Raw genomic sequence first — 12,517 nt, 5'->3', positions numbered from 1 at the left:
GAATTGCTGTAATATGATTCATTTTTTTTTTTTTGCACTATTTAATATTTGATCTCAAACCAGATTTAAAGGAGAGGCATTAGGCTACGATTTTGGAAAGCATGCATCTCAGGATCTATGTATTCATCTAAGCTCCGTTCAAACAGTTGAGCTGCTGGACAAGCCTAAATACTTTCATGAGCTTGAACCCCGCAAAGGATCCAACATCTCGTGATTTCCACTGAAACTGAAGCGACTCAGCAGCTTTCAAAGTCACAATCATTCTAATCCAGGAAAATACACTTGTTTCCAAAAAGTACAGCACAGGAAGAAAGCACAGCATTTGCACTGAGGCCACATTCTCAGCTGCCACACATCAGCACTGTTGCAATAGCAGCAATAGCTATTTATACCAAGAGAAGAATGTGTTCTTGTCTCAAAGCAATTAAAATAATGAGCCTGATCTCTTATTGTTCATTACAGTCTCTGACCAAAAGTGTAAGAAAGCACACAGAAGGAATTTTTATCATTTTTATTCACCTCCATTCTCCAATATAAAATTCAACAGTTTATAATATATTCCCTTCTCTGAAAGGATAACAGATTTAGACTTTCAGTGTCAAGTGAGTCTGAGAATGTGAATCATTGTATGTACTACCGACTGAGCAGGAACTAAGCACACATAACAATTAAAAACAACAGGACAAAGAAATGCCCTTTTAGAAGAGATACAATTTGGAGAGATGATTTATTGCCATCATGTGGGAATGTACCTTGAAATTCAACCTTTGTAACCAGGAAGACACACCTGGAAAAATTAGAGTGCTGGCCAAATACTGATGTCAATAGCTGCGTGCTTACGGAGTTCCTCTGAAATGTCCGTGGGCACGATATGGTCCGTTGTAGCTGCAGGGTCAAAAGATCAGAAGCCAAATCCCATTCCGGCTCAAAAAGAGCATGAGAGAAAGGGCAAGGTCTACAGATCCTCCCTTGTTGGGCTCTGTCAGCTACAACAAACTCTGCGCTGCTGCTGACAGCACACTTTAAATTGCCAAGGCCTGCGTGTCTTCCCAAACTGGCAGAGTATGTTCCCAGCAGTAAGTACATTAAGTAATGAATGCTTCCACATGTGAGTGGGAAGGATTGTCACAGTTGTATGCAAGATAGAGCTCTCCTACATCTTCATACTCACGCTATGCAGGTGATGATACTTTTTTTCCTACTTGTTTATTTATTTTTTTTAAATTTTATTTATTTTAACTTTAATCTTTTACTTGTTTAATTATCATGATGCTAGTCAGGACTCTGTGCAAAGTGTTGTCCATATAGAGGACAGGAGGATTTAGCAGCACTGCTGGACAGCAGGCAGATGACATCCTCATCTTCCTTGATTGTTCTGCACCCATTACTACTATTGATGGCAATCCTGCACAAGAGAGATGACAAAGCTGCTGAAAAATGCACAAACTGGTCTCAAGTCTTGTCTTCAGGGACACAATCAAAAACAGTAGCAGTAGGAAAATACACATACACCTCTGAACAATTTTCTTGCCAAGTTCAGAAGGGATCAAGTCTTTCTCACTACCTACATTCACCTACACGTAGCCATCAAGGGGACTTGGTAAGAGAGCAAAAGCTTAATGCCACAGACACAGATGTGACAAACGGCTTTGTGCATCCCTCCATCTCCCGACACCGTCATATTTCCACGACTAAGGCAGATTGAGGTTTGCATGAATTCAACTCACAGAGAATACAATAGCAGGGCAGAGATGGGCGAAGCACAGGTGATGCTGATGGGCAAAGAGGAGCACTTTGAAGAGTTCACAGCCATGATGCACTCACCCTTTTCTCCATAAAAATGAAAGACTTGGAGAAGTCCCATGAAATTACTGGAAACAGTCTTCTGCTTAAACAGATGCCTTTTTAATAAATTTTCAAACTTAGTCCCTAGTATCTGCAAATAATGCTAGCACCCCCTGTTATTCATTTTCTCCATTATCTGGATGGGATGATGAAACCACTGTCCTTTAGCTTGACAGAGTATCCAAAGGCAACACATCTGCAGCTACAGCACACTGCAAATTCATCCTCATGTTGATGGTCTTGAACCTTATCTTCAAACATACTCTGAAAATCCCAGGATTAGGTCTGTGGCTGAACAATCTTTCTGAAGCACAATGGAGCTGTGAGATAGAAATACCTCACAGCCAAAGCATTTTTGCATAGGAAATGGAAAACTATTAAAAGCAAATCACAAAAGCTTGTTGTATCAACCTTCCTTTCATTAATGAAAACATACCCTAGCATAGATACCTACAAAAAATTTGGTATAGCCCTCCAGGTGAAAAAGTCATGCAGTCTACTCTCAGGGAAGAGGAAGCCAGTGTGACTGATGTCAGTCATATTAGACACTCACCATTCACAAAATGGGATCCCTCTGCACCCAGTGGTGTCAAACTCATTTTCACCAGGGGCCACATCAGCCTCACAGTTGTCTTCAAAGGGCTGAATGTAATCTTAAGACCGTATAAATGTGACTACTCCTTCATACAGTCCTAAAATTACATTTGGCCCTTTGAAGGCAACCATGAGGCTGATGTGGCCCACGGTGAAAATGAGTTTGACATCCCTGCTCTACACATTCACAAGTATCACTGATTAAACAAAAAAGTTAATGAATATTAATTTCAAACTCATAATAACATTCCTGTAATTAATCAAATAAAAAGAGATTAAAACAGGGAAGAGCACAAGTTATTAAAAAAAAAAAAAAAAAAAATAGAAAAACATTACTTCTGTTCCAAAACAGGGAAATCTCAGCACACCAAGGCAGCAAAGTGATGTAGAATTACTTATTCTTGATGAGGCAAGAGTTCGCAGCAGAGAGGACTACTATGACGTTAATGAGTTTCGGCAAAGCGTTGAACACGAGCTTTGCAGGCATGACTGAGCAGCACCAGGACAATGCAGCATAAGAATAGGGAATACAGAATAAAAGAAAATCCTAACAAAAATACACAATTACTAACAAGCTAGAGAGGATGTGAACTTTCAGCACATTTTCTATTGCAAGGGCAACATTTTCTTGTTTTGGAAGGAGAGACACGGCCGTGCCCTCTGATGATTTTTGCTACGCCAAGTATCAAATCAATGGAAGACAAAGAGCCTGGAGGGAAGAGGGGGAGGTGAGCAAGCTTTTCCATGAATAAGCCGCGAAATCCCCTGCCACCTTGTCTTTGCCAATGCTGGACACTAACTACTGAAGTTAATTCAGTAACTTCGAAAAAGCCCTAACCTGCATGAAACCTGAATTAATATGGACAAATACTAAAGGCTGTGTAACCATGTGCTTTGCTTTTTCTGAAGCTTTAAGAGACTGTCCCCAAATACGACCTCCTTTTTTTCTTTCTTTCCCTAGATAGATCTAGTTCAATGCTGAGATTAGATTTAAAAATAATAGAACTTTCCCCCTACTTCTCATAAACCAGTACAGACATATGCTACAGTCCCCCACCTCCCAATTAAAAAGAAAAAAAAATAATCCATATTTGTGACCCAGGCAAAAAGACAAAAAAAGACAAGACAACAACAATTGCTAAGCTTGGTATTCTTGTGCCATTCTTCACTTCTCTATGCCTCATATAGAAGCCAAACAGTCACTACAAAAATGTTCTGGGCGCAATATATACCAAATACACACTGGTGCGATACTAACTGTCCATTAGAACATAAAATGGAAATTTTGTGTTATGTTACCTGACCCATTGGCAACTATTGGACTGAAAAGCCTCCCCATTATATCCTTCCCTTTTTTCAAAAATCACCCTCCACACCTTCAGCAAGCAGATGACTCCTTAGGAATTGAAACAAAGTCCTCTGCCCCTTGCAGCATGTACTGATTTTAACAGTGCAGACTCAGAAGATCCTTGCTACTGCCAGAAAAGATGTTTGGTGTTTTGTGGTGTGTGTTTGTTTGTTGTTGGGGGGAGTTGTTTGTTTTTGTTTGTTGGTTTGGTTTTGGCTTTGTTTTGCTTTACTTTTTCTGTTTGTTTTTGTATTTTCTCACCTGGTGGAACAAGCAGATTGCATTCTTTACCATTTTTACAGCTTGTGCAATGTGCATTTCATCTATAAACTGGTAAAAATATTAGTTCTGTCAGTGCTGAAAACACAAGTTACAGGTTGGGAACCCAAAGTTGCATCCTCATGTGAGCCATGAGTTTGTCTATCGAAGGCAAATGGCACCAGAACACCCTGAAGATGAAAGGCATATTATGCTGCAGAGACATCATTACAAACTCAAATCTGCTGCACTTCTAGAGGAATGATTTCAGTTACCAACCCCTCTGGGCATGAGCTACACTTTCCACATCCAGAAACAAAAAGAACAGCAAAGATTCTCCCCTTTCCTCCAGACCCAGTTAATCTAGGCTAATCCATTTCCATGAAGACATACCATCAAATTTATTGTGAGATTATTTAAATTTACTGAGAACTTACAAGATACTATACTCTATCGGGACACTGCAGATATTTTCAAATATATTGCAAGTGATTGTGGAGACAATAAAAAAAATTAATGACAACCTGCATTGTGGTCATTCAGTCTAAGATATCTTGAAAAATAATCTCCTGTGTTTTAAAGGAGAGAAAGGGCGTCTATGAATCAAGTGCTTTCTTACATTCTTACTATCCAACCAACCCCATGACAAACAAAGAAGAGACAGACAAAAATAGGTGTGCTACAGAATAAAATTGGGAATGAAAGAAAGAAGGGAAGAATAAGTTTACAAAGTGGAAATAAGACACGTGGAAGGAAAGCAGAGAAGCCACAATAAAGGACAAGACCAGGAGGGGAATTAGAAAGCCCCTTTTCTAAGAATGCTAACTTCAAGACAGGACAATTAAAGAACAACAAACAAGAAAGCACACAAGCATTAAAAGCAGAGGGGAAAAAAAAAAAGAGAGAGTAAAAAAGGATAGTTAAGTTTTTCTTATTTGTTTATTGGATACACCATTGTGAAAATTAAATTTCCAAAACCATGAAAAAAAGAGGATGGATCCCCCAAATAAGGCTGGGCCAATACAGCAACCAAAAAAATCACCTGTAATTTATTAACTAGCACACTTAGTGCTTGGCTTTTCATTATTCACAGCTCCTTTTACTAATGAATATTTTTAGCAAGTGAACTTTCCCTCACTAAAATAGTACTAAAACAAAAGATCAGTGGGATAGTAAAAAAAAAAGCTTGAATACTATTTTCTGAGTGTTGAGTGGAAGCAACTCTGCATATACATGCTGGTTTTGCCGTTTTTTCCCTCCCCTACAGAAATCTATTTAAAATGCTACTTTTGTTCACAAGTTCTTATTTTCTCGTTACCAGTTACACAGCTGAAGTGATAATCCTTCAATTCATGATATCATAACCTTTCCACAGTAAAGTAAGTGCTATGACATAAGTTGCCGTTTTCAGGCTGGAAAAGCATATCAGGAAAACATGAGCCTTTAAGAGACAATACTCCTGTTTTCCTGACAGTGCCTCTCATGTAGACTGAAGAATAAGGTTAACTGCAACAAAACGAATGTATTGTTCACAACAAAGAGAACTGATTCTCTAAAGTGAAGTCTTTGATCGTCCCCATGTGGGTTTGGTGACACTGTAATGCTTTTTGAACATCACTGAACCCAGACAAGTTTTCTGTTGGCGGTGGTGGTTGAAAGCTGTCTGGGAACCCATCGCATGGTAAAACTACACAAAATGTTCAAAAGAGACGGTTGTACTTTAAAGAACAGCAAACCACAGTTGTGGCAGAATGCCTTCAGATGTCACAGAAGTGTGCAAACATTCCTTCCAGTTTTGTGAATCTGCAAGTTATTTACCATGTTCACTTCCAGTGGCATCAACTTCTAACCATGTTCCCACTTTTCAATATCTAAGATAATCACTCAGGGCCTAGTGCTGCCGCCCTTTGTTGCAAGGGCAGGTAACCCAAGTGATCACACCGATATTCAAGGGCACTTTTTCAGGGAGATAAGGATCATTCATAAGCAACAGCTTGAAGTCAAAGGCAAATAACACATTTGGGGAAACTATCCCTATAGAATCAATATTATGTTAAAAAATATATATATATCCCAATACAAATGGGAACAGAAGTCATAACCACATGAGAAAGGGGCTTATACATCCACAAGGACACCCAGCCCTTTTGGTGCATTCTAAGACCACCTTAAACGAGCTTTATCCTTCGGTGTGCTGTGTTATTGAGAGCATTCATACCCAACTCTGCTCCCAAAAACATTTCTGAAAATTAGTATGCTGTAAAGGAGAACTGATACACACATTATGTAAACTAACAGGACAAATAATAGGGAAGAGAATAACTGTTTTAAATGGTTCATTTTCAAGTAAACTGGAATGTGATGTAGTGGCAATTAATCCTGACTTGTCCTATGGCATGGAACTCTCAGGACACTGGAGGTCTTATCTGAAGGAATGGAGCTCAGTGAAGACTACACATTCAAATGCATTAGAAACAGTGTCTGCCTGAGCAAACCACAAATTTCAAATGCAGAATGCATGCATGTATGCACCAGTAGCCTGAGCAACCATGTTGTAGCCACAACTGTTCTGAACTAGTCGAGTAACATTTGATTGAAACCCTCAAAAAAAAAAAAATCACAGATGTGCAAGACCAGGTAAAACACACCTTGGGCTTGACTTCTGCTTTTTCAGTAAATACAAGTTGTCCTAGACACACACAATCCCCTTCACACTTCAGAGAGCAAGGAGCCGTGAAGACGAGCCCATCTTACATCAGGGTAAGACTCCACTACATTTCTTGGACCGTGCATCCATGACTTGAATAAAAGCCACCATTAACATGAAAACAAACACTGTTGAACAGAAAATGAATCAAGACAGACAGTGAAAGAGAGTCAATTAAAGAAGAAAGGTTTTGCATGCATTTGCAGAGTTACCAGGTGCTGTATCATTCAACAATGGCAAAGAATAGTCATTGCAACAATTACATCTCACTAGCAGGCATATTTATTCATTTCTCCATTCTTGCAGAATAACACAGAAAATAGCTCAATAAAACACCTTTGTGTAATCATCACCAGTTATTCTTGAACAGTATTATTTCCCCAAAATAATTTCATGATTCCTATCTGGGAATTAGAAAAAACAACTAAAAAGCCCCAGTTTTGTGATGAATGGAAGTCACAGCATAATCTTTTGGGGCCTGGAGAACAGCACAATCACATTAAATTCCCTCAGCTCAAGAAATGTCATCTTTACATCAGCTGGTACAAAAAAATTGTTTCCAGCCTGAGGCAGTTATGATAAGGGATTTAGAAGCCATCGCCATGTGGGCCATGAGATATAAAGGAATGCATCACCGCATATAAAGTGTCTGCTGCTCACAATTTCAGAGCTAATGTTCTCACAGCTGTGTATGACTTAGACCAGCTGGGAAGAAGAAAGGGACTAAATGAGTCACTAGAAGGATCTACTATTTTGTCTAACCTGCATTTAACACTCCTGCAGCAGAACTGTTGGTAAGCAAAAGAAGATCAGATCATTATGCAGCAAGGGACAGGGCTGCGTGGTCTCTTGGAACTGTAATAGAAAACACATAGTCTTGGGGGAAGGTAGGCAAAAATGGCATTTCAGTCCTATCTGTGCACTCCTAACATATTACCAGCAGCTGAAACGTGCAACTAAGGACTTTCACAGGTTACACAAAGTTACCGCAGGCCACCTGGCACTCCCAAGCACGCCTGTGCTGCTGCGCATACCAGAGGGGAAAGCTTTTGGAAAGCCTTGCTCAGCATCCTGAGCACAGCAGTTCTCCTCTAGCGGACATCAGGCTTTCTACACAATGACATCAAGGACACTCACAGCCCAAGATGAAGTTTTACCCTTACACAGGATAAGAGTCTGTAGATAACCACAGAGGGGCTTTGTCATTAAAATGTTGGCTATTTGCAAGGTTGTACCTGTAGGTTTGGATACCACAGGCTGCTATTCAACAGTACAGTGTCAGACTTCAAACAGGGCTCTGGGTGGGTGCAAGAGGCTAAAAAGCTCCAACAGGGACCTCCTCTCACTGCAAAAAATCATTACAGTCTCAAGAAATGTTTAAATGCCTAATTGCTTAATTAGTGATGCAAGCAGCTCCTTCTGTGGCTTCTGCTGCCTCAGGGTTAAATTCTCCATGACAGGTCTGGATCTTACATTCTGCGTGTGTGGAGAAGGATGAATGATGGTCCCAAAATCTTTGGTTTCTCCCGACATTTTATTTGCTCTCTGCCTCCTTTCCTCTCAAGATGTATTTTCACTTGTGAGACACTCCTTCATTGTATATTGTACCTATCATTAATTGCTCCAGCTATGGTTCAGGAATCACTTTCATGTTAACACGCAGTGCCCATCAGGAAGTATTTGGTATGCCAAAAACTCCAGTTCTTGGGGCAAATGTCAAATCATTTACAGGATACAAGAAAGAAATCTTCAGATGACACTCTCTTTTAACAATTCCATCACATTTACTCCATCTGCTTAAGAATGCAAAATTTCACAGATGATCAGTTTCTAATAAGTTTCACAAGGGCAATGTATTCCAAATATGTTTCTGTGGATATCTACCAGATGGACACTTGATAATAAAAAATAAAAGCATTGTTATTTCATCCTAAATCTCATGAAGCTGATTTGCACCATTAATTTAATCTTAGTTTGCTTTAGTATGAAGAAACCTAAAAAAAGAAAACATACAGGAATAAAAGTATTTTTAAAAAAATCATTTAAATAATTTCTTAAAAATAAAATGGCTTATTTCCCTCTACTACTGCAAGAATAGAATAGTAACGTCTCCAAACGTAAGACTGATCTGAAAGAATCAAAACGTTTTGCTGCATATTTCAGCAATGGAACCAAATTCCTGGTTTTGCACAATGCTTTGTAAGATAACTGTATTTACTTTGGAACATTTATTAGTTTCTGCAAGGGCAATGGTCTGAAAGATAATTTTTTTTTTTTTAATTTTACCTTGTTCCACACATTTGTTTTATTTTCTCCAGCTATCAAATACAGTTCTCACACAGATCAATCTTTCTATGCACGTGCATTCTCACAAAACTCTCTGCAATGGAAGGGAAATAGACTGAAGCCAGGACAGAGATGTGATGAGATACAGGGCGCATGTAAAATGTGTCAGACACACAATTGCTCACATCACATGACCTTCACTGAGATATGTTTGAGCTAGCAAATAAGTCAGATGATGATGACTTTTCATGCAGAAATTCATATGAAAGCTTTCTTACCCATTTAAAAGGCAGGTGATTTTTTCATATCTTCAAAAACAAGTGAATTTTTACAAACCCCAAGTCTAGACTTCCCACATCTAAGGGCCTAAACAGATGTAACTTGGTACTCTCTCTCCATCTCCATTGATTTCAAAGGTGTTTATTGGTATCCCACACATTGTGTAAAATGTGGTCAATTTTATTTAAGTACTGATTTAGGAGCAAAACTCGGTGGTTCTTGAAAGAGCTGAATCACTGAAGCCCACTTTAGTCATGGTAATGATATAAAGCCCCAAGAGAGCCTTCACTTGGAGCCAAAAGCAGTGAGATGAAGAAATGCACTTTCTGTGGAAGAACAAGGGTCCCACCAGAGGATGCTCAGCTGACTTTTAGTGAGCTAGATCAGACAGCTATAGCAAACTTCTCCCGTACAATCCCTACTAAATGGCTCAAGTGATGAGCTGAAGTTATTTAAGCAAAACTTCTTGCACTTCAGACATTCATAGAGACAGATGTGTTCACTGAACACAGTTTCATTATCCTAACTCTGACCCCTTTGCACATCTGTTTACTAACAAATGGCAAGGTCTACCATGGAAGCGATGGCAATGGTATTTATACCCTCAAAAGAGCAGCTAGTGAATTAATCTGCAAATTCTAGGGCTGCCTTGATGCATATTAGCAACGGGAAAATAGACAGCCTGCAGGATTATTAACCATGCTATTTATTCTTTTCTTGAAGGATACTGTTCTCAACAGCTGTCAATCCACTACTCAGAATACAAGCTATATTTTAAAACAATAAAACAATGCTGAGTAATCTGTAAACTTAATGGGTGGTTAGCCTACTTTGGGGTGAAATTATTAGAAAGTGAACATATTTCCTTCTTTTGTCAACACATGTTTTCCCCTTTTATTCTGTAGATGCCAGGCTAATAAAAAGAGTGCTACTCTTAAACTAAGAGATTAACATTCTATTAAGCTACTTGAGAACAGAAGCATTTTGTAGGCTCCAGTCAAAAGCACTGCAGTTGTTTGGGTTTGGGGTTTTGTTTTTGTTTGTTTGTTCATTGTCATTCTTGTTTTTCAATCATAAGAGGAATATATTCCAAACTTCAGATAAACAAAAGATAAAAGGGAGGGGGGGAAACATTTTAATTTCTAAAATTGATACTTTTTAAACTTTAAACTTCATTAAATCTGTTTTGGTCTGAGTTTTCTTCATTAATTCTCTCCTATCAGAAAAGCAGTCAAAAACTATATTTCTGACAGTTCTACATTATTTTGAAGCTATATCTTAAATCAAAGGGTTTTCAATCCAGGATGTTTCCATTTGAAACATTACGTAGCAAAATGATATGTTTCATCTGTAGAAAAACTTTAGAAGCTTATTTGAATTCACACTGTACAGACATGATCCTCTACTGGTGTCAAAGGCATTCAAAAAAGAGCACTTATGTGCCAGATGCAAATTGTACCTCTGTCTACAACGTAAACTTGAAACTTATTCTTTAAGCTTTGCTTAGAGAGTCTTTCTGTAGGTTACAATATATATAAAGGAGCAATCTGAGCATCCATATGAAGACCCCCCAAAAAAAAGAGTGTTTCAAGCTACTTGTCTAAGGCGAGAGGAGGCCCCTCGTGCTCTTGCTTACTTTTTTTAATTACTCCAGCTGTAAAGCAGGAATAGTGAATTAATTAAAGTCCAAAGAATCTTTAAACAAACAAGTGTCTATAACCACTTTATTAGCATAAATATAAAAAGATCATAAAAACGTAGTATTTTTGAGAAGCATTTCTGGTAAAAACATTACAGATTTTCTCTTCCCACAACATTAAAAGAAATTCTTAGCCCTTAATTACTTGGGATAAGCTATTTTTAGAATAATACCATTTGTACATATTGGAAAACTGTCACTGGTTCAGGACTGAATCTTCACCATCTGGAGGCTTGGCCAGCACTGTGGTGGGTTTTTTGTGGAGTTCTTTGTTGGGTTTATTTAGTGAGTTTTAGGGAGTTTTGTTGTTGTTGGGTTTTTCCTGTTGTTGTTTTAAATTCTTAAGGGCTGGAAGGGAAATTTTAGAAGCTTGGGAGCACTGCCACAATCTGTTAGAGACAGAGAAGCTGATGGCAAGCTCTGAAGTACAAGTTAGAAGCACCAGTACAGCTGCAACGATGTACTTGGACTTCATACATTTGTGCCCTCAGCAAAAGCTGGGAAAAACCCTTGTCTCAACAGTGAAACTTTGAAGCCTGTAGACTGGTTGCAATAGAAAACCTAGACCAAAACAGGTACAGGTCTGTGCGGTACTGAGAAAGGCAACCCTTGCATACAAAAGCAACAAATTATAATACCATATTCGACAACTCTTAAATCTGCTAAGGGGAGCCTGAAATGGTCAACTACTTGTTCATTAAAAAATGCTTCCAAAATATAAAGCAGTGCCAAAAAGAGGGTTTAACATTTAATTATTCCTCTGAAATGATACTCCCCAAAGAAACATGATGAATACCAGCAGTTCAACATGGAAATTTCTCCCACAAATGGAATGAAGAGGAGAAAAGAGCATGCTGCAAGTTCATTAACAACACCTATCAAGACACATCAAAATGTGGTGCAATTAAAAAAAAAAAGATGCAGAAAAGTTCGGGTAGAAACCCAAAAATTATATATAAAGACATAAAGTAAATCAAACCACAACTGCAAATTCTATCTGATAAATTCTCAGAGGGAGGAAAATATTTCTAATCAGATTCTGTACGTATTTAATAGCTAAAGAGAAATTTAGTTGTTTCTGGAAGTCTGATATGTTAGTTAAATCCATATAGCCCAGAAGCACCAATACATGTTGTTATATCTTATATTTCATTTTTTTAACAAAGAGTACGGTTTACAAAAAGACAACGCAGAGCAAGTTCCTAAGACTTGTCTTACACTTATGGATCGGAGTGTGTTATTAAGAGAGGGATTAGGCAGGACACCGAAACACAGCTTATTCTTTCGAGGTCTGTTTGCGTCACTTCTCATTCAGCTCTGAACTACTTCTAAATTAAAAGTTATGCAAAATAAACACGTCTATATTCAAAAGTATGAGCAAAACTAAAAGATCTAGAACCCTCTCTTTACCAATACAACAGAAAATAATAAGGGCAACAAGTTTCTTAATTATACCTGCTTCATGATAGAAAGGGAAGCGATGCTAACTTGATGGGTTGCA

At 38.3% G+C, this 12,517-nt stretch overlaps 1 protein-coding gene across 1 annotated transcript in view; it reads right to left on the bottom strand.

The window, feature by feature from the left end:
• The window catches only part of DISC1 (DISC1 scaffold protein), a 204,028-nt gene that overhangs the window by 34,480 nt on the left and 157,031 nt on the right, over nucleotides 1–12,517 (bottom strand). The window lies entirely within an intron of this gene.

This window comes from Columba livia, chromosome 3, assembly GCF_036013475.1.
Source record: "Columba livia isolate bColLiv1 breed racing homer chromosome 3, bColLiv1.pat.W.v2, whole genome shotgun sequence".
Taxonomy (NCBI): Eukaryota; Metazoa; Chordata; class Aves; order Columbiformes; family Columbidae; genus Columba; species Columba livia.
The sequence above is the reverse complement of the archived record's forward strand: the minus strand, read 5'-3'. Positions and strand labels throughout refer to the sequence as shown.